The 26864-nt window shown below is 41.8% G+C and overlaps 1 long non-coding RNA gene across 1 annotated transcript in view; it reads left to right on the top strand.

Moving 5' to 3' along the window:
* The window catches only part of LOC139031039 (uncharacterized), a 43616-nt gene extending 33653 nt beyond the window's left edge, over positions 1-9963 (top strand). Inside the window, exons 2-3 of the long non-coding RNA XR_011483451.1 lie at positions 8801-9102; positions 9563-9963. This is a non-coding gene — a long non-coding RNA (uncharacterized lncRNA). The remainder of the gene's footprint in view (positions 1-8800; positions 9103-9562) is intronic.
* The last annotated feature ends 16901 nt before the right edge of the window (positions 9964-26864 follow it).

Below are 26864 nucleotides of genomic sequence, written 5' to 3'. Positions count from 1 at the left end.
CTTTTCCCTTCACCTAGCACTATGTTTGAAAAGGCATGTTTTCTTGATGTTATCTTTTGGGGCAATGTTCTTTTTTTACCTTATGTTCCGAAGGAGTCAAAATTTTATGCAGGATATTCTATTAGAATATTAGGATATTCTGTTAGAATACTAGGGCTTCCCTGGTGGCTCAGAAGGTGAAGAGTCTGCCCACAGTGCAGGGGACCCAGGTTTGATCCCTAAGATCAGGAAGATCCCCTAGAGAAGGGAATGTCTACCCACTCCAGTATTCTTGCCTGGAGAATCCCATGGACAGAGGAGCCTGGTGGACTGCAGTCCATGGGGTCGCAAAGAGTCAGACAGGACTGAGTGACTAACACTTGTTCTATTAGATTCCCTAACTAGATGGGACATAGGACCTAGTTCTTCCTCATTTTAGCTCACAAAGAATCTCCTTGAGAATCTCTAGGGTTCCTCTGAAACTGACAGGTCAAGAAATGGATTTGGCGCCTATTTATCCAACATTCCTGGTTTTAAGTAATTTGAGGGCATTTTTTCTTATGTTCCTTAATTTTGTCTATTGACATTTTATAGAAGATTTTTAAAATATTTACATAAACTCTTAGATTAGGTTGGAAATGGTTGTTTAGGGTATTTAATCCACCATACTTCTCAAACTGTAAATACTGATAGCTCTTTATTATGCACTTTATTTAATTCTAGCTTTCCCCCAGATATTTCTTATTCAAAAGTAAGATTGCATATTTTGGTAATTAGATCCTTTAAATAAAGTCAACATTCAATAAAAATCTAACTTACCCAAAAGAACTCCTGGGAGGAAAGCTCCCAGTGGAGAAGGAAAAAAGTTAGCTGATTCAGGAAAAATAACCTGTTTGTCCCCAAATATTTCCTTTATTAAAGTCAACTTGCTGCTTTCCTTTGTTATCTAACACAATCCTGCTGTTAACAAAACCTGCTTTCTGGTTTACCTGTTCTGCTTCTAGAAGCTTCATGTTTCTGTTCATTTCTCATCTTCTCCTTTCCATCCCCACAGGCTATTTTGAATGCTTGTATTGTAAGGCAACATTCAATCCACTGAAAAGTAGAAATATGTATTTCTGAGGTTCCCAGTTACATTATTTTTCCTGTGCAAGATTCTGAAAGATTCTGAAAGACTAAACATTTTTCACTGAACCCTGAAAAACCTTAGCCTCAATGGTTCCTCTCCAGTTCTTACTAAACCAAACTGTCCCATCAGTGGCTGCTAAACCAATCTTGGTGTCCTTGCATTTTCTCCTGTGATTATTAATAACACAACCTGTTTTCTCATACCCTTCAAGAACTTTCATAATGAAATTGACCTTCCTTAATATAGCCTATAAAATCTTTTAAGTGTCTTCTCCCCCTAGAACACTCAACTTGAGCACTCATCATAAGTTTTAAAAATAAATACTTGAGTTAACTCCTTTTGTTTTTCTTCTCCTTTCACACTCCTTTCATTCAATAAGTGCTTATTACTGTCCAGGTAATGAGGACCCTAGTTGCTAGGATGACAGGGTGAAGAAATATAATACTTGTCCACAAGGCTTTTTAAAAAGTATATAGGTAAGTAAACAGTTTCCTTGTCATTTGAAACATTCTTCACATCCACTAGTAACTGAAGAAATACAATCCAAGTCTGGGTAAACTTGACATCTACAGGTGAATAGGAGAAAAAAATATGACAACATATCTGACTCATATGGAGATGATAAATCTATGTTTCTGGGGACGGGAGTTCCTTGTGTAACATGCAGAGACAAAATCCATTTCCACAGAAGTATACACACATCTGACCTTCAAATAAAATAGGCTTCTTCTAAGGAATTTTTATCCTTCAACTCTCCTTCAGAGTAGGTTGGAGATTCTGACAAATTTACATCTTCCAGAAAAACCTTTAAAAATGAGCATGTAAAAAGTTAGATGGATTCACTTATTGTTTTTAAGGAAGTGTAAGCATTTTAAACAGACCACTGGAGTGGCAACCAAATTTGACATACCTGAGGTTTCTCCAAACACATTAGAGCATCTTCACCTTCAGATGACGTTTACCTTGTTGGAAGCTGGAAGCTGAACCAATTAACCTCAGGGTTATTGTCTCCAGCTCTTAATAACTATTTAACAACCAAAGGAAACTTTCATTGCATAGTCCATTGTTTTAGAATTGCAGAATTATTTTAAAAGTGTTCTTCGCCCAATAAATTATGTGCTTTTGGAATGTTATAGTTAAATTTGATTATGCATAGCTCTTATCCAGGAATTTAGTTCGGGAGAAATAGGACTCTGTATCTGTACATTACACTATCTATATCCCTGGGTTGCTGTTCTACAGTGAGGGAAATCCTGGTTTGTGACTGCTGGGATGGAAGCCTGAATCCTCCTTACACAAAAGTCTTTGACTCTGTTGGTAACTGTCTCCTCTTCCATTTTGCTGTCTTCACTGTAATTTTACTTCCCCCTGCTGTGGAACAATGGTGAAACTGGGGGAAAAAAGAGAAAAACCAGTGAAGACGGGGATTTATTACATTATTCTGGCAGTGTGCCTTTTTTTTTTTTTTTCATTAAAGGTGTGGATATCGTTCAGATGAGAGGGTTGGCATGTGGAGCCACTGTTCCTATGAGGTAGATATCTGGTGTCATGCCCATTCTGTTACTGGGGAAATGGCCCTATTGGAGAGAATTGCCCCCAAGGCACTCCTAAAATTCACCGTGATACGTGCATTTGAGTAGATGTTTGAGTGTCAGCTACAGACAACGGGCTTTGTTAAGGAAATCACATCCCTATACAAAACTGCCAACTCCAAGGGGGAAAGGCAGGAATAGTCTTATTGGTATTGAGAGGATGTAAAGGTCTGGCAGATACTGATCCCTGGGACTAGAAGATTCAGAGGAAGTCTTGTAAAATGCCCCTGGAAGGTCAGAAGGCTAGTCGCATAGTTTCATTTCAAAGGGAAACAGTTGAGCAGTTCACTGTCTACGGTGAGTCAGCACCTTGTATGTTGTCTTGTTTAGTCTTCTGCACCACCCTCTGAGGTGGGTGTTTGGGGTCTCACAGAAGCTAAAGTGACAGAGAAGGGCGTCCCTATGACTGCTTCCAGGCAGACTACGAAGAAGCACCTGTCTCTCTTTATTCCACTAAGTACAATAAAAACGCTGAGCACTGTATGTAGAATGATACAAGGCTCTGAAAGATAGAAAGAGAAAGGACAGCAGGCTAGGAAATCCAGGACCAAGGAGCTACAGTGTGGAGAACTCCTTGCGTTTTCTGTTAGCCTTCCTCCTGACCCAGGGATCGAACCCAGGTCTCCCACACGACAGGCAGATTCTTTGCCGTCTGAGCCACCAGGGGAGCCCTTGAATCCTAGACTCTGGCTGGCAACTGGAAATGCCAACAGGCATAGATGAAAGCGGGAACGAAAGTCTGTTCTCTCTGCTAAACAAACCAGAAAGAGAAGTCCTAGCAAGACAGAAAGCTTAGACCGTAGCCTCCCAATTCGTACCAAACGTCACAGAAAACTGGTGATGGGAGAGCTGAGGCTTGTGTTTTCTAGAGGCTGTAAGAAAGTGCCACGCCCCCCTACAGGGCTGGTGGGAGAGAAGGCTGAATAGGAAACCGGGACTTTGTCCCTCCTAGGCAGTAAGGAGAACCTTGCCTGCCCCCGGTGCCCGCAGAGACTGTGTGGGACCCTGGAGTTCCACCCCAGTCTGCAGTAGGCTTAGGTAGTTAGAATAGGAAAAAGGAGTCCAAAATAGAGGTGGCTTAAAGACAAAGGAGAAAGCCCTCCAAAATAGAGCAGAGGAAGCTCCGAGGACTGAAGGAGAACCTCAGGTGAAACACACAGCCCTCCTGGCTAGCCCAGTTTACACAGGGCAGGCCCAGGGGGAGGAGAAAACAGCATCTAAAAAGAGGAGCCAGCATTGAGCCCCTCTCTCTTTTGATGAACCTGCCCTCATGCCTTGACGATATGTTTTCCTTTGCTTGCCGAATAAAACTGAGCTGTAAACGAGCTGCAACACTGGTCCACCACTTCAAATTTTTGCCTCTGGGAGACAGAACCGAGGAAATTACACACTCCCTGGACGGTACTGAAATGACATCCCTACCTTTCCCCATTGAATCTGTATCAGAAAAAATCAATTAAAATACAATGTAAGAGTAAGATCCAAAGTCTGAAACTAAAAGCTCTTGCTCTGCAAAAGTCTCTGTTAGAAGGATGAAAAGACAAGCTACAGACAGAAAATATTTGTAAACCATGTATCTGACAAAGGACTGGTATTTAGAATATATAAAGTGTGCTTAAAACTCTGCGGTAAATAGGCAAATCATTACAAAATGAGGAAAAACATAAACAGACATTTCACTTCAGTATATAAGTTAGCATGTGAAAAGATAATAACATTGTTGGGAATCAGGGAAATGCAAATTTAATAGGTAGTACAATGAAGTACTACCTACCTATCAGAATAGCTAAATGGCGACGGCACCACATGCTGATTAAAAAATAGTGACACCAAATGCTGGTGACGATTCAGAGAAATTGGATCACTCATGTTCCTAGTGAATTACTCGTACTGCTGGAGGGAATATAAATGGTACAACTATTCTGGGAAATAAGCAGTTTCTTAAAAAAAAAATTCCAGCAATTGCACTCCTGGTATTTATCCCTGCAGGTGAACACTGTGTTCACTCAGAACCTGCTCGTAGGTACCTATGGCAGATTTACTGATAACAGCCAAAAACTGAAGTCAGCCCCCAAGTCCTTCAACTCGTGAGTGGTCAAACTGTAGCACCCACACTGCAGAATACCACTCAGCCCTGAAAAGGGTGCATTAGTGACACATGCCACAGCCTGGATCAATCACCAGAGGATTCTGCTGCGTTTAAAAAGACAGTCCCTAAAAGTAACATACTCTCTGTACCATTTATAAGACACCCTCAAAATGACAAATTACAGAGATGGAGAAAAGATGAATAAACTCCAGGGGTTAAGGGGTTGAGTCGGGTGAGAGGAGGGAGGTAAACGTGCCTGAAAAGGTCAGTATGCGCTAATCTTGTGGTGGTGGACACGTTCTGTATCTTAACTGTATGAATATCAATACCCTAGTTGTTACAGACTGAATTTTACACCTCCCCCACCAAAATTCATGGTTGAAATAGACCTCAGAATGTAATCATGTTTGGAGATTCAGTCTTTAAAAGAGGTTCCTACATTGAAATGAGGTCATGAGGAAGGGTCCTAATCCAATATGACTCATTTCCTTTTAAGAAGAAATCCAGACAAAGACACATACCGAGGGAAGACGTAAAGACCCAGGGGGGAGACAGCCATCTGCACACCAAGAGAAACCAACCTTGACAACAAACACCGTGAGGTGTTCAGCTCACCTGACCTTGAGCTTCTGAGGTCAAGAGACCTCGGAAGGGCCCAGCCTTGCTGACAACTTGTTCTCAGACTTCAAGCCTCCAGAACAGTGACAGAATAGCTTTCAGTTGTTTAAACCACCTAAACTGTGGTACTTTGTTACGGCAGTCCTAGGCAACTCACACATTCATTCTAATATTATACTAGTTTTGCAAGATGTTACCTTTCAGGGGAACTGGGTAAAGGGTACCTAGGATCTCTTTGTATCATTTCTTAACAACTGTACATTATAATTATCTCAAAAAAGTGAAAAACAAAAAACAGAAGTGGTTCTGTGGTTCAAACATAGGTCTGTTGCTAAAGCTTACACTAAAAGTTACTGACCCAACTGTTTGACACAGTCCTGTGTCAGAGGGCCATCAATTCTGACGCTGAGTCAAAAATGTAAACTATGAATTCAGACTTAGGTGATTGACATGGGTGCTGACCTAGAGGCTTAGTGGTGACGGGTCAGAGGTAGCATTTTGCACTGGGGTTTTCTGATTTTCTTAACTGTGGATCAATACTTACTAACTGCTTTCTTATAGAAAAGACTTATTTCATAGACCCATACTTTAGAGTTGGGAGTGACCTCAAGTTCTGTTGCTTTCATATGTAAGTGAAACTACCTCACCAGATCTTAAAGGTAATTGATACCACACAGTGTTCTGTGACTTTCCAAAAGTCATATTGTGTAGTTTTGAGTGCAGCTATTTCATAGTGATTAAGAATATCTCTGGTGGCTCAGTTAATAAAGAATCCACCTGCAATGCGGGAGACCTGGATTCAATCCGTGTGTCAGGAAGATCCCCTGGAGAAGGGGCTGGCTGCCCACTCCGCTATGCTTGCTTGGATAATCCCATGGACGGAGCCTGGCAGGCTACATTCCATGAAGTCACAAAGTCAGACATGACTGAGCGACCTTCACTTCACTTCACTTCACTTCAGGCATATATTGCTTTTACAGGTATTTTTAGTACCACATAGACCTGAAATGCATGTCAATTACATTGGGTCCTCAAATGAAAAATAGTATTTTGAACTAAAGAAATAATCTGTTTCCATGCTTAAATAATAAAACTCTAAAAGACAAACTCTTCTGTTAAACTTGGGATACTTCTGTTTCTTATGTGGTAAGGGATTTTTGTAAGGACTTTCAGAGGTAATTTTGACTTTGCAAGTGTTTTGCTTTATATGCTGACTTTGGAAATTAACCTCCTCATAAAATCCAATCCCACTTTGCTATTTTGACACTTCTTTTGTCTGAAAGTATTCGTTAACATTTCACGTAATTGCCCCGTTTCCAGAGCAAGTATATAATTTCCTACAGAGTGACGACTTCATAATGCATATCTAATAAAGTCCGTCCTGTCTCCCAGTATTTGATGCCTTAGTGTTACCATGAGCTCCAAAGACATTTTTCTGCCGTGGAACCTGTTGACACTTGCTGACCATTTGCACCATTACACTAGCCCTGCTAGTGGCTGTTTGTAATGCCTACCATTCCTCAGTCATGTTGTTCTGCGAACATCTGGCTCTTTCCTGTGCACTCCAACTGATTGTGGCCAAGTCAGCATAGCATAAGATTTTAAGCAAAACTGATCAGAGCACTTTCATAATTTTGTTTTTACCAAGACAGTCATGTAAATACGGTTCTAATACTGGAGAACAGGGAAAGCCCTACAGTGTGCCTATAGAAAGCTCTGGTCCCCTGGAATACAAAGCGAAAAGATGGGCTTATTTGAAACAAAGAGATTCTATTTTTTGACTAAGGAGTGAATTACTTAGAGCTTCAATAATTTTTTTAACTTGTGCATCACCAATGCATGGGCATGAACTTGGGCAAACTTCCGGAGGTGGTGAGGGCCAGGGAGGCCCGGCGTGCTTCTATCCATGGGGTCTCAGAGAGTCGGACGCGACTGGCCAGCTGAACAACAAAAACTACACATGATTTTTCCTCAGGAATTAAAAGCAGTCATGGAAACAATTTCACTTTATTATTTTTTCCACTGACATGACCTGTTATTATTTTTATGTTCAAGCAAACTACACTTTAAATGTTCTTTAAAAATTGTGTTATTATTAATTATGTGGATAATTCTGGTGTTCATGGAAGTAACTGATACCTATTTATAGGTATATCTGTTTTAGACTTGGAGAGAAATAGATTCCTCAGCCACTCTGTATTTACTCTTGTGTGTTGTTTTGGAAAACCCTGGAAAAAATTCAGTTCTTCCACATTGATGAATGTTTCAGCCAGTATATCTGAGATTCATAAACTGGGTCTTGATTTCTTTTCTTCATATTTATGATGTAATACACAGCATCTCAATCTTTAGTGACAAGCAATCACAGCAGTGTTTACGTTTAGGTTGCTTGATTTCTGGTATCTGTCAAATATTATAAAATGATCTTTGTTGGCTTTTAAATCAGAAAAATTGTGGCTAACTGATCTGATAGTCTGTGTAAGCTGCATAGAACTATTCCTTTTGGTACTACTGCTTACACTTAGATTTTTCCTTTCCAAATCAAAAATAGTTTCACATTCAGCAGTTGGTTTTCTTAATACTGTACTGATATGTGAAGCTGATAGCAATATGGTACTTTATCCAAGAGATTTTGTTAATTTTTTTAACCAGAAACAGATAACATAAGAAGCCATAAGAATTAAGTTTTTACTTTTTATTAGAAAGCATAGGATGAAAACAGCCGGGAAGGTTTATAGATGTAGAACTCTCTAAACTGATCCTAGAAATGTCACTGGGTAATTATAGCTACTTCTAGCTATTTTAAGTCATCTGCAAAAGGGCAATTTATGTATTTCTTTTCATATTTACATATACATCATTCTTCTTAAGTAATCACTACCTTAAAAGTAACCACAATTTTCCCTTATTAACCACCTAATGTGTGCAAGGCTGTATAGAAGTTATGGAAGTTATACTTGATATTCACATATCAAGTCTTGAGGCTGTTCTTTGTAAGTGGAAAAAGAGTATTGAGTTTTAGCTCTGGTGATTAATAGGGTAATAAGAATGAACCAGAAAATCAGAAGAATGTTTTCATAGCCTTAAGTAATTGGGTTTCTCCAAGAAGCAGAGCCTGAGCTAAGTCTTTGATGCAAGCAGTTGAATTGAGGAAGGGAACCCAAATGGTGGAGGGTCCTGAGAAGAGGGAGGGTGGACCCAGGGGTGTTCTTGAGTTAACTGTTCCTGTGGACAGCTGGGGCTTTGTCCTGGTGGGGGCAGGATGTTTTAAGGAACCATGTAGAAAACTTTCAGAATTGTCAACAAGAGACCCTGAAGAAAGGAAAACCTTGACCCCTCCAGGCTGAAAATGAACATTGAAGGGTGTTAATTTTCTCTCCTTTATGATTCTAGGAAGCAGAGAATCCCTGGGACGAACAAGATAGATGCACACAGTGGAAGAATAGACCCGCAGAATCACACGCGGAAGCAGTTTAAATGACAACCCACTATAAAGCTGAAGATTGCTGAGGCTGTTCTGTCCATGAGACGTGTGAAAGTGCCAGGAAAACAGAACAAAGAGGAGGTCACGGAGAGAATCCTGAAGGACGAGAAGCCCCAGCAGGCGATGCGACAATTCTGTAGCAACCACGGGCCAGGACAGGAAGAAGTGCACAAACAATGACAGACATCACGTTCAGCATCTAGGAAAACAAGTGTGTGGATTAACAGATCAGGTTTGCTACTAGCTAGGACTAGGAGATTGTTTCTTGTTAGAAATAAATATTGATAGAACTGATTTAGCAAATGCCTGATACATAATGCTTAGTCTGCCTTTCAGACCAATTTAAAATTGTCTAAATTTTAGTCATGTCTGTCTACCCCTCCACTTTAGAGCTCAAATTCACTTTCTTCTGCAGTGTTTTGACAGTTGAAAGTCTCTTGTTGGGTTATTAATTTTAGCCATATTTGATCTCTGAGGATTCAGCATTCACTCCTCTCCCATCCTCAAGTTACATGACAGTTATACTTTTATTTCTTCAGAACTTTTGCAAATTTAATAAGTGTTAAATGCCAGTGTTACTTTAAATTCTCTCCTGAGCCTTCGAGTGGGTGCATATGCATGATAGATACGATCAATGTTAACAATATTCCATATGCCATTTCCCCTCCCAGCAACCTGAAGACATTATGGAGGAACTTGGCAGAGGAGAATCCCAGCTGATCCGTACTTGGATGGGTAACAGCCGTCAGAGCTCAACAACAGAACCTCTGCAAGCGGTGACCCTGCGGGCTTCCCCAGTCTAGTCCTAACGGCTCATGCTGCGTCCCTTCATGCACCCCTTCCTGGAGAGCTAGTGGCAAGTCCATCTCAAGGGAAAGGTGCATAACCTCCAGCTGTTGATTTCGTCTTTAGTCACAGTGTAAGTGTCGAGGTGACTTTCTCAACTTGCTCAGCCTCAGAGCAGCCCTCATCTCTCATCTATTGATATTCTTAAAAGCCTTAATTCTATTTTTACTTCAACTTTAACAGTCTCTGCATAGTAAATACCTATATGGTATTTCATCTTAAGACTTCAAAAATATTCAAAGACTATCTGGTTCTTCTATTTTGAGATTCTGTGAAAGTCTGTTCTCCCCATGTGTGGGCTTTAGGATCTTAGCTCTTTCCTTAAACTAATATTAGAGTGGCTGTGATGTACGAGGAACTGTGTGGCCCTGGAGACTCAGAGGTGAAAGCTGGGATTGCCTGTGTCTTTAAAGGAAGCCCTTGTTTGATCTTATTTCATAATGAATCTTATTAAATAGTGATTAAAGTTGGCATGGGTGACTTTGGGGATCCTGGGAGGGGAACAGCAACCTCCAATTCAGCTTCCAGGGAATAGTAAAAGACTCACCACTGGTGAGTGCTGAGTAGAAGGAGGGAGAGAAAGAGGGAAGAGTTCCCCCTCCCCACAACGTGCCCTGCCTTCTCCTCCAAGTGTCTCCATTGGCAGAAGGCTGAGTGGATGCGGGCAGTAATGCATGGAGGCTAGACAGCCAGCCAGGGCCACAGGATCAAGGATTTTGTGTGCCTTCTGATCCAGACAAGAGAGTCCTGCTGAAGTCCTTTCAGAGAGTCTAATGTCCTTGTGAAGTAACAAGCAAATATTGACCACCTACTACGTGCTAGTATGTAGTAGGCACATTGCTAGTTGTTGGGGTTACAGGAGTGAGTAAAGCATGATGCCTAGTGTCTTCTGCACGCGTGAGTGTGTGTGAGAGAGTAAAGTAAACACCAGTGATTATGATAGCAGCAGCATAAATCAGAGGCACGCACTGCTAAGGTCTCCCTATGGAGTTTAGGAAGTCTTTACAAAGAAAGCTGTTCTCTGAAGCTGAGTTTGTTCGTCTTGAGTCTGCTCCCAACCAGAACTGCAGTGAGTTTAGGTGCAGATGTGCTGTGACTGTGCAAAGCTATGGCTCTTTTGCTTGGCACTGTCCGCATGCGCTGCAGTCGGCAGCAGGTGATGGCAGTAATCTAGCACGCTAGATAGGCTTGCCCTGCACCTGGAGGCCAGAGAGCAGTCCTGCCCCAGGGAGGCTGCCTGGGTCTTGCCGATGGTGAAGGATGGCATGCACAGTGTGAACCCAAAGGGGCCAGCTGCTCCATTATACTGTCTGTAACTGGGGTCCTGATTTCTGGACTTTAAACATCTGTATTGACCCTGATCTGTGTAGGGTCAGGAGTCTTGCATTACATTATTGGTTTCCTTGATTTGTCATAAGCAAGTAATCAAATACACCTTAGACTTTGCTTTCTGACTCAGACTGCATTCATCAGTCCAACCTCTCACACCTGAATTCAACCTGTATTCTTATGGACTGCTTAGTGGTCACCTGGAAGGCCTACATTTCTAAGTAAGGTAAGATTTTCCCCCCTAAGTTGTATGTACTTAAAATAGGGCATGAATGAAGCAAAAATTATTTTTCTGTTAATAAAAAGTTGTGACTGGTTATATAGATTGATTTAGGGCAGATATCTACACTTGCAAAAAATGTGCTTACTAAAAGGTTTTCTTGGAGGATCATGCTGAAATATTTCAAATAATTTAGCAAAAAAGATAAAACACAAAGGAGAGACATCATAATGTTCTGATAAAGTCGTGGAGGAGGGATGAGAAATGTTTGTTCTGAAAAGTATTTAGGGAAATTTATGTCTGAGGGTGTATTCTTACCTCTAATTATTCCTCTAGTACAGAGGCTTGTTAGCCAACCCAAGGATACATCTTTTCTCCCTGTGTGGGGGAAGAAAAAGAAATGTGGTTTTCTAGCAGAGTCAAGTGACTTTTGAATTCTACAATAAGAAGTTGAAGCTGGCTTATTTACACTGTCTCAAGGGAGTCGTTAAGTAAAGCTCCTTTTTAATACCTAAGAAAGGACTCAACAGATTAAGCTTTAGTTCTCACTAGGTTTATGTTGTTTGGGACTTGGGACATTAGAAAAAAAATACTCAAAGATAATTTATGTTTCTGTGTTGCTGCTACCTGGGAAAGAAAACTAGATTTTCCGCATTTCCCCCAAACTTGGAGGAAATCCTTCTGTCTAAACAGTAAACTGGTGTCATCTCCCACATTTATAAGCAAATTTTGATGAAAAGTTATAATAAGTTGTGGTGGTTAAGATCATAATCTCTAGGGGCAAATAATCCTTGGCATGAATATCGGTTCTAACATTAAGCCATTGTGTATTTTTCTCTGAGCCTTAGTTTCTTAATTGGTAAAGTGAGGCAGACAGGACCTCTGAGGTTCTCTGTGAAGAAACAAAATGTATTTAAAGTGCTTAGCAACATGCCTGGTGTGTAGAACATGGTCCATAAATATTGATCATTATTATATCAGAATATAGATAAGACAAGTAATTTCCTAATGACATTGTAATGTGGTATTACAATATACTCTCATAATACTGGGAATCCTGAACTTAAAGTAAATCAGGCTCCTTGGAGGAAAGTTCTGCCCAGTTTCAATCTGTCCCCCCACCCCCCACCGCCCCTTTCCTCCCTCAGCATGCTCTGTCAGCTGGTCTGTGCTGGAGAAGGCACCAATTTCTGGATTTGGCTTTCTTCCAGACACTTAGACAAGACCAATGTTGTATGATTGTTTTGATCAATAACTGGGGATCCTGAGCAGCCCCTCCCTGCTGTGGTCAGTAAGTATATATTGTATAGTAAGGAAATCATAGGTGTCTGTGTCAATGAGAAATTCCCAGACACTGGTAGGAGTGGAAATTTTGTTCTAAGCTGTTACTTTACAGCATCCTCTTGGAGGCTTTCAATGGATGTCTGTGACTGACCACCACTTCCGGACATGTAGAGATTCCCCCAGCGGTGCAGGGCTGCCAAACCGCCCAGTCGCTCCCTGATTTAGTCTGAGCCCTAGGAAGACCAGATTGCCTACTCAGGAAAACTCAGTCTTTCTCAGACTTCTCCCAGGTGACACTGGCCCTTGGGTATACATACACGCCCTAGGACTCTGACCTGACTTTCCTAGGGAGGAAAACTAGGGTCCAAGTGCATTCCACTTAATTGGAGCTATAAATGTACCTCATCCTAAAACTCCTGCTATTCTTGCTTTGTTTAACTTTAGGTTCTCCTAACAACACACTCTCTTTCTCACATATGTACACCTTTCATTTGTATTCAGTTCTGTTAATGCATTCAAAATAGCTCAAATTTGGCCCAAAGCGAAGTTCCCAGTAAATATTTTAGGGTCTCTTTTACTCCATGATTTTTAAAAATGTATGTATTTGTTTCTTTTGTGATGGAGTTTACCCTTGGAGGCTTACATTTCTCTGAAATTCCTCTCCATCAGGTCTCTGTGATAATGCGCTCTATGGCATTCCTCTCTGTTGAAGAATCAGATGGAGCTAGCAGGGGCAGCTGTGTATCATCTCCTCAGAACTTTTCTCTGCAAAGCCTGCTAAATGTCCCTTCAGAGGGTTATGTTTAAATTTTGAGTAGTGGAGGCTTGCTTTTCCTTTGCTTTTGATCTTGGAACCTTGTATTTTATAAATTGTACATCACTCCTTATCACTGTTTAAGAGTTCCGACTAAGAACTCCCAATCAACCAGATATTAAGATAACAACCAGAGATATGTAAAAATACGCATACAGCTTTATTGCTTTAATGCTTTCTGTTTCATTGTGTCTTTGCCATAGCCACCCAGATTCTGTCCTACATACCATCTTTGACTAACGGGGTCCTTTTTATCTAATATAGTATAGATTAGAGGCAGTGTGGAGACCACGTTCTAAAGAGAAAAGCTTTCTGTTTCTGCCCCATTCTATCTGCCTTAGCTGAAATCACTGGAATGTCCTGTCAGTTCATTGATCTATACAAGATCAATGTTACTGACTTTAGTAATATTTCTATCTGTTGGATAATAAAATTCATTATCATTTCAAATTAAGGAAGGAACTATTCTCTTGAAAAACAGCAGTCTTATATAAAGTTCAGTTCTTCGTTAAATGTTCTTTCCCAGTAATATGTTTAAAAGTTTATTCATTGTTTTGGGGCTACCTTAGCCTTATTTTTCCTTTAAAACCCAGTCTGGTTAAACTGGGCCTTCCTTCTCACGCTGTCCCAGATCACCCAATCTCTACCTCAGTCTGCATTAACTATTTTTAAGAAACAAATAAAATAGACTTTCTTAATTTATATATTCTTTGAATCATTTCATCTAATTATCTGATCTCTAAAGAACTTACACCTTTTTAAAGCTGTGCTATATTTTTTAAAATCCTAAACATTTAATGATCTTTTACCTATAATTATGTAAGCAATTTTTACTGTAATTTTTTATATAATTGCACAAATCCTTTCAAACTGTTTTTAAGAAACACAGGCATCAAGCTAAAATATTTAGCAAAGATGTCTCATTTGTTTAAAGCATTATAAATGTAATTAACACAAAACTAAGATGCCCCTTTTTATTAGCAAAATATTGAAAATATCTAGTGCTGGCAGGTCTTGGAGTATGACAGGCACTTCCAAACCCAGCTAAGGATATTGCAGAAACCTGTTTGAAAGCAATGTCTTAATAAACATAGAGCAGGTATAACCCTGGGCTTCCCAGATGGCACAAGTGGTGAAGAATCCACCTGCCAATGCAGGAGACGCAGGAGACTCAGGCTTGATCCCTGGATCAAGAAGAGCCCCAGGAGAAGGAAGTGGCAACCCACTCCAGTGTTCTTGCCTGGAAAATTCCATCGACAGAAGAGACTGGTGGACTACAGTCATGGGGTTGCAAAGAGTTGGAGACAACTGAGCATGCACGTGTTGGTAAATAATCCGAGAGTCAATTTCAAGTTCACAACATACTAAGACATTGTAAAAAGCATCCTATACCTAGTCAGTTACAGGAAAGATCATCTCCTAGGGGGTATATTGAAATAGAGTCCTAAGAGCTAAGACGCTGTTGCTTATTAACTTTTTCCCTCTAAAATACACTTATTTGCCTGTGGAAACTTTAGACAATAAAAATATGAGTATTTTTTATTCCCAGTACTCTTATCCTTTTTGATTATAAGGCAAAAAAGCCTTTGGCAACTTCCGAAACTCTATTTGGTAATTGTTGGTAAGGCAGGGTCAGCACTCATTTCTAAATTACAAGGCTTTAATAACAGTTAAAACTTATTTATGCACTATATGTTAGACATTGTTCTGAATACTTTTATACACATTCATTTGCTTAATCCTCCAAACCATCTAAGAGATTTTCTCCATTTTTGTCCAATGCCACAGAGTCAAGTGTCAGAGCCATGATCTGTGTCCCAGCAATCTGATTCCTTATGTAAAGGGTGTTAGTTGCTCAGGCGTGCTCAACTCCATGACCGCATGGACTGTGCCCTGCCAGGCTCCTCTGTCCATGGAATTTTCCAGGCAAGAATGCTGGAGTGGGTTGCCATTCCCTTCTCCAGGGGATCTTCCTGACCCAGGGATTGAACCCTGGTCTCCTGCATTGCAGGCAGATTCTTTACCATCTGAACCATCAGAGTCCTTCTCAAACTAAGCCATCTTTTTTGGTCTTTCTCAATAAGATAAATTATGTTGTGCTTATATTCCTTCTGCTCAGGTATTATCAAACTTAGGTGACTGGTCTTATTGTGAAAAACTGGTCTATCCTATAATCAGTTGCCATAATTGTTTCTAGTTTTTACCTGTACAGTATGTATTTAATATTTATTCACAAGCAAGGGTATATTCAAAATATTTATAAACCCTTGAGGCAGGGACACGAGCCAGTCAGTGGGGACACCACCCAATCAGAATGCATAAAGCATTAAGTAATCGGTAGGGTGGCATGGATATAAAGGGGATAGGTATCAATCTACTCCATAACCAACTCACCATCTAGGCAGGTCTGGGTACCTCAGGAAAGCAAGCAGCTAAGTTTATCACTGACAGTGTACATTATGTTTGAAGATTGCATATGAGATTAACCTTTGGGATTTGATAAAGACTCCATAATTATAACTGCAAAGCAAATCTTTCTGTATCTTGTGTTGTTTCACCCAGGAGTTGGAGAGGAGACTCTAGTTCTCTTTGGGCCTTCAGTTCACTTTTAGATATTCTTTGTTTTGTTACTTTTAAAGAACCATCTTTAATAGGAATATACCGGCAAACTGTTTTAATTGTTAAATACATGCTCATTAGTAGAGCCTGTCCTTCCTCCAGTACAAACTCCTTATGTGGGTGGACACTTTTTGCTTCAAGGCCAAACTTGCCTGTTACTCCAGGGAATTGGAATTTACTCTCTCAGATCTCATCTCTTGAATCTATTTGTCATCTCCACTGTATAATCATAAGGGATTTGATTAGGTCATACCTGAATGGTCTAGCTATTTTCCCTACATTCTTCAATTTCTTCCTTAATTATGCAATACGGAGCTCATGATATGAGCCACAGTCAGCTCCCAGTCTTGTTTATTCTGACTGTATCAAAAGCCTTTCCATTTTAAGTTGCAAAGAATATAATGAGCCTGATTTCAGTATTGACCATCTGATGATGCTCATGTGTAAAGACCTCTCTTGTGTTGCTGGAAAAGGGTGTTGGCTGTGACAAGTGTGTTCGCTTGTCAAAACTCTGTTAGTCTTTGCCCTGCTTCCTTTTGTGCTTCAAGGCCAAACTTGCCTGTTACTCCAGGTATCTCTTGATTTCCTAGTTTTGCATTTCAATCTCGTGTGTTGAAAAGGGCATTCTTTTTTAGTGTTAGTTCTGGAAGGTCTTGTAGGTCTTCACAGAACCATGGCTTCTTTAGCGTTAGTGATTGGAACATAGACTTGGAAACAGACTGAGATCATTCTGTCATTTTTGAAAGAGCACCCAAGTACTGCATTTCGGACTCTTTTATTGACTGTGAGGGCTACTCAATTTCTTCTAAGGGATTCTTGCCCACAGTAGTAGATACAACGATCTTCTGAATTAAATTTGCCCATTCTCGTCCATTTTAATTTCACTGATTCCTAAGATAATCAATGTTCACTCTTGCCATCTCCTGCTTGACCATGTTCAATTTACCTTGATTCATGGACCTAACATTCCAGGTTCCTATGCAATATTGTTCTTTACCATAGTGGACTGTACTTTCTTTACAACTGAGTGTTGTTTCCATGTTGGCCTGGCCCCTTCATTCTTTCTGGAGCTATTTGTCTGCTCTCCCCCAGTAGCATATGCATATTGGACACCTGCCAACCTGGGGCACTCATCTTCCGGTGTCGTATCTTTTTTTGCCTCTTCATACTGTTCATGGGGTTCTGGAGGCAAGAATGCTGAAGTGGTCTGCCATTCCCTTCTCCAGTGGACCACGTTTGGTCAGAACTCCCCACCATGACCTGTCCGTCTTCAGTGGCTCATAGTTTCGTTGAGTTGCACAAGGCTGTGATCCATGTGATCATTTTGGTTCACTTTCTGTGACTGTGGTTTCTGTCCTAGAGGCTGTAGGATTATATTTCTTGCTTTTTCTATCTGCCCTCTGGTAGATGAGGCTGAGAGGCTTGTGCAAGGTTCCCAATGGGAGGGACTGACAGTGGGGAAGTAGGTCTTGCTCTGGTGGGCAGCGCCAGGCTCAGTACACTTTTAATTCAAATTCTGCTGATGAGTGGGGCTGTGCTCCCTCCCTGTTAGTTGTTTGGCCTGAGGCGACTCAGGCCAGGAGTCAATAGACTGTTTGGCAGTGAGAATGTTAACAGCCTGAGGTCCCCAGGAAATAAAACTGCAAATGGCGAACTTTTTTTTTTCTTCTCTTCTAAGCCTGTGTTGTTATGGAGACACCTGGCTCCACCTGAGCTTAGCTTTATCTCAGACCTTGAGCTAACCATTGCATTTTTCTCATGGAAACATCTTTCTTAAGCTATGTGAGTGAACTGTGTATTTGCTTGGAAATTTGCCTTTCTTCAAGATTCTCGTCAATTGTTTCATGGCCTTGGATGACTCCCCTTGTGCCAATGTTATCTCAGAATGCATGCTGTGGGCGAGGGGCCTGGTGCAACTCTCTCAGTCTTGTTTCCTTTCTCTAACTGGCAGCTTCTAAAAGGTGTATTAAAAACTAGCAAGGGGGCGTTTCTGCCCCCTTCTGATGTCTGTGTCAGAAGCTTTCTCTGTCTCTTTTATACTTTAATAAAACTTTATTACACAGAAAGCTCTGAGCAATCACGCCTCGTCCCTGGCCCAGGACTGAATTCTTCTCCAAAAGCGAAGAATCCCAGGGTCATTTATGGCTCGTAGCAGCAACCTTTCATCTTGGTGGCTCATCCAGGATTCTTCAGGATAAGGTAAACACGCTCAGAGCTTTAGTTCTTTGTTCTCCTAGTAAACACATTTTCTGCTTTACTTTACTCAACCTGCAGTGTGCCTGTGTGTGTGATTGATTGAGAGATGCCCAAGCAAGTGCAAAGCAAGAGCTGTGTCCTGATCTGCAGTTCCACGGTGCCCTCATATGGCTCATGGCAGAAACCCTGTCAGGGATGATACCGACCTGCTAATGTCAAGAGGCGCCGTATGTCTCCTCCAGGGGAGCGGCCAGAGATGGATGAAGCCTGCGGACTGAACTCTCCTTTCTCACGGAAACTTTCCGGTCTCTGTGACCGTTTCGTAACTGCCTGGGAATTGAAACTCCTGACCTAACCTGTCAGGTCATGGACTTTCAAGGGACGTGTGATCCATGCTGCTACTGAGTGCTGTTACGTAGACCCCAGGCGTGGAAGTGCCTGGCCTTGCTAGGAGCGGAAAGTTCGGGAGTGAGGCGCAGCTCTAGTTCCAGGAGCGTCTCTCAGGCTAGAGGTCACTCTCTTGGCTGCCTGCCTCAGGGGCCAGCGACCTGAAAGGAAGTCTTTGTCGTGGCTGTGCCTCTGATCTATGTAGACAGAGGCATTGCTGGTGACTGTGAGGTCTTTGAGGACACAGATCGGGAGCTCCAGGATCTGGTCGGGTTGGAAGTGCAGTGGGTGGCTTCCTCTGGCAATGCCAGCTCTTAGTGGCCGGAGGAGGCTTTCTGGTGGCGTTTGTCTCAACCCCTTAGGCGTTCTTTTGTGGAATCTGTGGAAATGAACTGGAAGGATTGGCCCTAATGGCCGGAGGACAAAAATCAGTTTCTCCTCTCTGGCCGGCCTCAGAAGGACTTAGGCCGCCGTGCACCTCCCAGGCCTGCTGCCGCCCTTCCCCTGACCCTCTGGCTGGCCTCTGCTGACCCTTGCCTCTGCAGGGATCCCCCCACACTTACGGCAGGCCTGGCTCCGTCTCTTGTGGGGTCACCGCTCCTTCCCCCTGGGTCCTGGTGCACACACAGTTTGTTTGTGCCCTCCAAGGGTCGCTGCTTCCCCAACTCCTATGAAAGTTCTGTAATCAAATCCCGCTGTCCTTCAAAGTTAGCTTCCCTGGGGATTCCCAGGCCCTTAGCTGGATCCCCAGGTCAGGAAGTCTGATGTGGGGCCTGGAGCCTCTGTAACAGCGTTAGAACCTCTTTAGTATTATTGTTTTCCAGTTGTGGGTCGCCCACCCGACGGGTGTGAGATTTGATTTAATGCAGTTGTTCCCCTCCTGCCATCTCTTTGTGGCTTCTGCTTTGTGCTTGGACATGGGCTATCCCTTTTTTGGTAGGTTCCACTGTCTTCCTGTCGATGGCTGTTCAGCAGCTAGTTGAAATTTTGGTGTTCTCACAGAAGATGAGCGCAAGCCCTTTTACTCCACCTTCCTGATTTGAGGTCAGTAGCAGGTGTTTTATACTTAGGCCTTGCCATTGGTCATGAATTTGTAATAAATTAGTTAATTCCTTGCCCCAAAGTGTACTCATCTATAAAATGGTCACATTAGTATGTACTTTATAGAGTTGTTGCTGCTGCTGCTGCATCGCTTCAGTCGTGTTCGACTCTGTGTGACCCATAGACGGCAGCCCACCAGGCTCCCCCGTCCCTGGGATTCTCCAGGCAAGAACACTGGAGTGGGTTGCCATTTCCATCTCCAGTGCATGAAAGTGAAAAGTGAATGTGAAGTTGCTCAGTCGTGTCTGACTCTTAGCGACCCCATGGACTGCAGCCTACCAGGCTCCTCCACTCATGGGATTTTCCAGGCAAGAGTACTGGAGTGGGGTGTCATTGCCTTCTCCAAGAATTGTTGCTAGGATCAAGTAAAGGAATGTTTATAACATGTGTAGCAAATTTCCTGTCACATCACCAAGAGTTACTGAAAGTGAAGTGAAAGTGAAAGTTGCTCAGTCCCGTCTGACTGCGACCCCATGGACTATACAGTCCATGGAACTCTCCAGGGTGGAATACTGGAGTGGGTAGCCTTCTCTTCTCCAGGGGATCTTCCCAACCCAGGGACCAAACCCAGGTCTCCCGCATAGCAGGTGGATTCTTGACCAGCTGAGCCACAAGGGAAGCCCAGGAATACTGGAGTGGGTAGCCTGTCCCTTCTCCAGGGGACCTTCCCGACTCAGGAATTGAACCGGGGTCTCCTGCATTGCAGGTGGATTCTTTACCAGCTGAGCCACAAGGGAAGCCCAGGAGTACTGGAGTGGGTACCCTGTCCCTTCTCCAGGGGACCTTCCCGATTCGGGAATTGAACCGGGGTCTCCTGCATTGCAGGCGGATTCGTTGCCAGCTGAGCTACAGGGAAGCCCAGGAGTACTGGAGTGGGTACCCTGTCCCTTCTCCAGGGGACCTTCCCGATTCGGGAATTGAACCGGGGTCTCCTGCATTGCAGGCGGATTCGTTACCAGCTGAGCTACAGGGAAGCCCGGGAGTCACTGAGTGACTTCCGGTAAATACAGAGTGGGCCGCAGCTGAGCTTCTCATGTGAGCGGGTGAAGGAGGCCTTTCTTTTGCTTAAACTGTCTTTGTGGGCAGCAAAACAACAACAACAAACCACTGCGAGCTTTGTAAGATCAACTTTTTGTAGTTGACTTTATTTACTTTATACATCTGAGTTTGAGTGTTCACCTGGAAGGCAAGAACATCCAGAAACCATATCTCTCCAAAGGAGTGTAGCTGTAATGGTCACCCCTGGACATGCCCAAAAGCTGATTGGCTTCTTAGCCTCTTGACGATGCACACAGCATAGCATGGAAGGAGAGCAGGCCTTGGAATGGGACTCAGATCCACTGCTTGAACATCTTTGTGACTTTGAGCAGTTTGCTTACTCTCAACTTCCACATTCTCACTTTAAATGGATAGCAAATAGGGACTTAAATGGCACTGTTACAGTTCACGACTAATTATCCAGCCTTTTAGCATTTTTTCAAAGATTTATTTCCATCAAAAAGATCTCTTTAACTCCTCATCTTTTTAAGGTTCTATGTAGATGTTCTTATTGAAATGTCTTCTTTTCTTTGGTTTATACTCCATTACCTTGATAGAGAAGTTGATAAAGCAGAAGTAGATGTTTTTCTGGAACTCTTGCTTTTCTGATGATCCATTGGATGTTGGCACTGAGGAAGGCTTTCTTATGTCTCCTTGCTATTCTTTGGAACTCTGCATTCAAATGGGTATATCTTTCCTTTCCTCCTTTGCTTTTCGCTTCTCTTCTTTTCATATCTGTTTGTAAGGCCTCCTCAGACAGCCATTTTGCCTTTTTGCATTTCTTTTTCTTGGGGATGGTCTTGCTCCCTGCCTCCTGTACAATGTCATCAACCTCCGCCCATAGTTCTTCAGGCACTCATTCTGTCAGATCTAATCCCTTGAATCTATTTGTCACTGCTACAGTATAATTGTTAGGGATTTGATTTAGGTCATACCTGAGTGGTCTAGTGGTTTTCCCTGCTTTCTTCAGTTTAAGTCTGAATTTGGCAAGAAGGAGTTCATGATCTGAGCCACAGACAGCTCCTACTCTTGTTTTTGCTGACAGTATAGAGCTTCATGGTACTGGCACAAAGACAGAAATATAGATCAATGGAACAGAATAGAAAGCCCAGAGATAAATCCACGAACCTATGGTCACCTTATCTTCAACAAAGGAGGCAAGGATATACAATGGAAAAAAGACAACCTCTTTAACAAGTGGTGCTGGGAAAACTGGTCAACCACCTGTAAAAGAATGAAACTAGAACCCTTTCTAACACCATACACAAAAATAAACTCAAAATTGATTAAAGATCTAAATGTAAGACCAGAAACTATAAAACTCCTAGAGGAGAACATAGGCAAGACACTCTCCGACATAAATCACAGCAGGATCCTCTATGACCCACATCCCAGAATTTTAGAAACAAAAGCAAAAATAAACAAATGGGACCTAATGAAACTTAAAAGCTTTTGCACAACAAAGGAAACTATAAGCAAGGTGAAAAGACAGCCCTCAGATTGGGAGAAAATAATAGCAAATGAAGCAACAGACAAAGGATTAATCTCAAAAATATACAAGCAACTCCTGAAGCTCAATTCCAGAAAAATAAATGACCCAATCAGAAAATGAGCCAAGGAACTAAACAGACATTTCTCCAAGGAAGACATACGGATGGCAAAAAAACACATGAAAAGATGCTCAACATCACTCATTATCAGAGAAATGCAAATCAAAACCACAATGAGGTACCATTACATGCCAGTCAGGATGGCTGCTATCCAAAAGTCTACAAGCAATAAATGCTGGAGAGGGTGTGGAGAAAAGGGAACCCTCTTACACTGTTGGTGGGAATGCAAACTAGTACAGCCACTATGGAAAACAGTGTGGAGATTCCTTAAAAAGCTGGAAATAGATCTGCCATATGACCCAGCAATACCACTTCTAGGCATACACACTGAGGAAACCAGATCTGAAAGAGACACGTGCACCCCAATGTTCATCGCAGCACTGTTTATAATAGCCAGGACATGGAAGCAACCTAGATGCCCATCAGCAGACGAATGGATGAGGAAGCTGTGGTACATATACACCATGGAATATTACTCAGCCATTAAAAAGAATTCATTTGAATGAGTTCTAATGAGATGGGTGAAACTGGAGCCCATTATACAGAGCGAAGTAAGCCAGAAAGATAAAGACCATTACAGTATACTAACACATATATATGGAATTTAGAAAGATGGTAACGATAACCCTATATGCAAAAAAAGAAAAAGAGACTCAGATGTATAGAACAGACTTGTGGACTCTGGGAGAAGGCGAGGGTGGGATGTTTCAAGAGAACAGCATCGAAACATGTATATCTAGGGTGAAACAGATCACCAGCCCAGGTTGGATGCATGAGACAAGTGCTCAGGCCTGGTGCACTGGGAAGACCCAGAGGGCTGGGGTGGAGAGGGAGGTGGGAGGGGGGACCGGGATGGGGAATACATGTAAATCCATGGCTAATTCATTTCAATGTATGACAAAAACCACTGCAATGTTGTAAAGTAATTAGCCTCCAACTAATAAAAATAAATGGAAAAAAAAATGTTGGGGTGTTTAACATTGTCCCAGAGGTCTCTGAGGTTGTCCTCATTTCTTTTAATTCTTTTTTTCTTTTTTCCTCTCTGCTTCATTTATTTCCACCATTCTATTCTTCCACCTCACTTATCCTATCTTCTGCCTCAGTTATTCTACTGTTGGTTCCTTCCAGAGTGCTTTTGATCTCAGTTATTGCATTATTCATTATTGACTGACACTTTTTAATTTCTTCTAGGTCCTTGTTAAACATTTCTTGCCTCTTGTCAATCCTTGTCTCTAGTCTATTTATCTGTAACTCCATTTTGTTTTCAAGATTTTGGATCATCTTTACTATCATTATTCTGAATTCTTTTTCAGGTAGACTCCCTATCTCCTCCTCTTTTGTTTGGTTTGGTGGGCATTTATCATGTTCCTTTACCTGCTGAATATTTCTCTGCCTTTTCATTTGTTTAGATTGCTGTGTTTGGGGTGGCCTTTCTGTAGGCTGGAAGTTTGTGATTCCTCTTTATTGTGGAGGTTGCTTCCTGTGGGTGGGGTTGGACTAGTGACTTGTCAAGGTTTCCTGATTAGGGAAACTTGCATCTGTGTTCTTGTGGGTGGAGCTGGATCTCTTCTCTATGGAGTGCAATGAAGTGTCCAGTGCTGAGTTTTGAGGAGTCTATGGGTTTGATGTGACTTTGGGCAGCCTGTATATTAATGCTCAAGGCTATGTTCCTACGTTTCTGGAGAATTAGCATGGTATTTCTTGCTCTGGAACTTCTTGGCTCTTGGGTGGAGCTTGGTGTCAGTGTAGGTATGGAGGCTTTTGGATGAGTTCTTGTTGATTAATGTTTCCTGGAGTCAGGAATTTTCTAGTGTTCTCAAGTTTTGGATTTAAGTCTCCCGCTCTTGGCTTTCCATCTTATTCTTACAGTAGCCTCAAGACTTCTCCATCCATACAGCACAGATAATAAAACATCTAGGTTAATGGTGAAAATATTCTCCACAGTCAGGGACACCCAGAGTTCACAGAGCTACATGGAGAAGAGAAGAGGGAGGAGGGAGACAGAGGCGACCAGGAGGAGAAGAGGGGGAATCAAAAGGGGAGAGCACAGTCTAGCCAGTGATCAATTCCCTATGTGCTCTCCACAGACTGGAACACCCAGAGAGGTTCACAGAGTTAGGTAGAGTGGAGAAGGGGGAGGGAGGAGATAGAGGTGACCTGTGGGAGAAAAGGGAGAGTGGAAAGGGGAGAGAGCAGTCAAGTCTGTACGCACACCCCTACATAAAAACGGTTACTGAGGATTCGATTATTAAAGGTACAGAATTGGTAACAAATACCAAAAAGCAAAGGTTAAAAATCTAGAGTCGAGGTTAGATTCTGAAAAATACAATATTAAAAATCCAAAACAAAATCAATCACAAAAATTATAAAAAATATATATGTGAAATTTGCTTTAAAATAGGGTCTCTTTTTTTGGCAAGGTAATAACAGGTTATAAAAATGAAAATTCAAGGAGTAATAAAGAACTTCAAAATAAAAAATTTTAAAAATGATAACAGTAAATGTACATCTAGGAATTTCTCTGGAGTAGTTGAGGGCAGTGTGGGGCCAGTTCAGTTTCAGATAGTTCCTTGTTCCAGCTTATCCTTCTTCTCAAGGTCTATAGGCCCTTCCAATGCTTAGTCAATGCTAACTACAGGGTTTTCATCTGTTGCCCCTGTCACTTCCAGAGCGGTTCCTGCTGCTTTGTTTATTTTGGCTTCCTCTGTTTGCCAGTCTCTTCAGTGTCTAATTTCCATCCTGACACAAGGCGTGAGGGTGGTGGGTTTAAAAAAAAAATAATAATAATAATTGACTTTCAGTGGCATCTCTTTTGTATTTGTGTGTGTGCGTGTGAAGTCACTTCATTCATGCCTGACTCTTAGCCTGCCAGGCCCCTCTGTCCATGGGATTCTCCAGGACAGAATCCACTGGAGTGGCCTGCCATGCTCTTCTCCAACAGATCTCCCCGACCCAGGGATTGAACTCGCATCTCCTGTGACCATTAAATCGCAGGCAAATTCTTTACCCCTGAGCCACCGGGGAAGCCCCTTTTGTATTAGTGTGTGTGTGTGTGTGTGTGTGTGTGAGAGTTGCTTAGTGATGCCCAATTCTTTGCAACCCCATGGACTGCAGCCCACCATGTTCCTCTGTCCATGGGATTTTCCAGGCAACAATGCTGGAGTGGTTTGCCATTTCCTTCTCTACCTTTTGTGTTTAGTTGGTTCTATATTCTTATTCTCTCTCAGAATTTTCATGCTTACTTTGTTTCCTTAGAACTGTAATCCCATTTTACCTTATTATTTCATTTATATTATTTTTTGTGTGTATTTATTTTATTGTATACATGTTCTGGGTATTACTTTCAAGAGGGTATGGATTGAATGTGTTGGTTTGGTCAAAACGTTCATTTGGGTGAAAAACCCAAACGAACATTTTGGCCAGCCCAATAAGTGAAGGCTTTCTTTTCTTTGAACTGTTTTATTTTAGATTGGACTTTACATTTTAGTCATTTGTGTGCTATTTTTGAACCCCCACTCCTTCTTAGACTGTGATATATATTACATATTTACTGTAACAGTTCTTTATTTTGCTCAGTGATTAATCAGAGTGCTCTAACTGGTATGTGTGTGATGCAGTCTCAATATTTTTTTTTTGAATCTAAGACCTGTGATACTATCACAGTCACAGGATACCACCTTGCATCAGGGAACTCTTTGAAGGCCGGCTATTTTTTACTCTATCCTTATTTTCTTAGTCTGAGTTATTAGCCAAGGGTAGACTTTAAGCTTTGTGCAGTTCTTTTTAGGTACCTGGGCTGAAGTCTTTTAACCTCCTAAACGTCCCATTCCAGTGTCTACATCTGTTAATTAAAATGAGTGTGTGTACGTGTGTGTATAGTTTCCTAAGAGAGAATGTGTCAGAGAGCTTGGGTGGTTTCTTTCCATTAAGGATATAGTTGTGTAAGCTCCATTTTTATTGTAGAGTCAGTTCCATTCTTTATGTTTGCATTTCTTTTCTACTACTCCTTAGTCAAGAAAAAAAGGAGATAAGTGGTTTCTCTCTAAATTTGGGTTTGTTTCCTAGGGCTCCTATAACAAATTACCACATGGTGGCTTATAATAACAAACATTCTCTCACAATCGGGTAGAAGTCTGAAATGAAGGTTTCTACAAGACCACACTCCTTCAGAACCTCTAGGGAAGAATCCTGTCCTGCCTCTTCCAGCTTCTGGTGACTGCTCGTGTTCCTTGGCTTGTGAGTAAAACTCCAGTCTCTGCCTCTATCTTCTCATAGACTTCTTCCCTGTGTCCTTTCCTGTATCTGCGTTTAGGACATAACCTAATCCTACATGATCTTGTTGTAATCCTTACTTTAATTACATCTGCAGAGACTCTATTTCCAAATAAAGACTCATGGTAGACGTGAACTTTGTGGGGACATTGGTCAGCCCACGATAGGTATGCTAGAGAGAACTTTGAAGCTTTTGTTAACACACACCCACAAATCTACCAGGTTGTGGAGGGTGGGCTGTATCCCCTCTATTAAAG

The sequence above is a fragment of the Odocoileus virginianus genome, chromosome 25, assembly GCF_023699985.2.
Source record: "Odocoileus virginianus isolate 20LAN1187 ecotype Illinois chromosome 25, Ovbor_1.2, whole genome shotgun sequence".
Lineage (NCBI taxonomy): Eukaryota > Metazoa > Chordata > Mammalia > Artiodactyla > Cervidae > Odocoileus > Odocoileus virginianus.
Note: the sequence above shows the minus strand (reverse complement) of the source record. Positions and strands in the feature narration are given on the sequence as shown.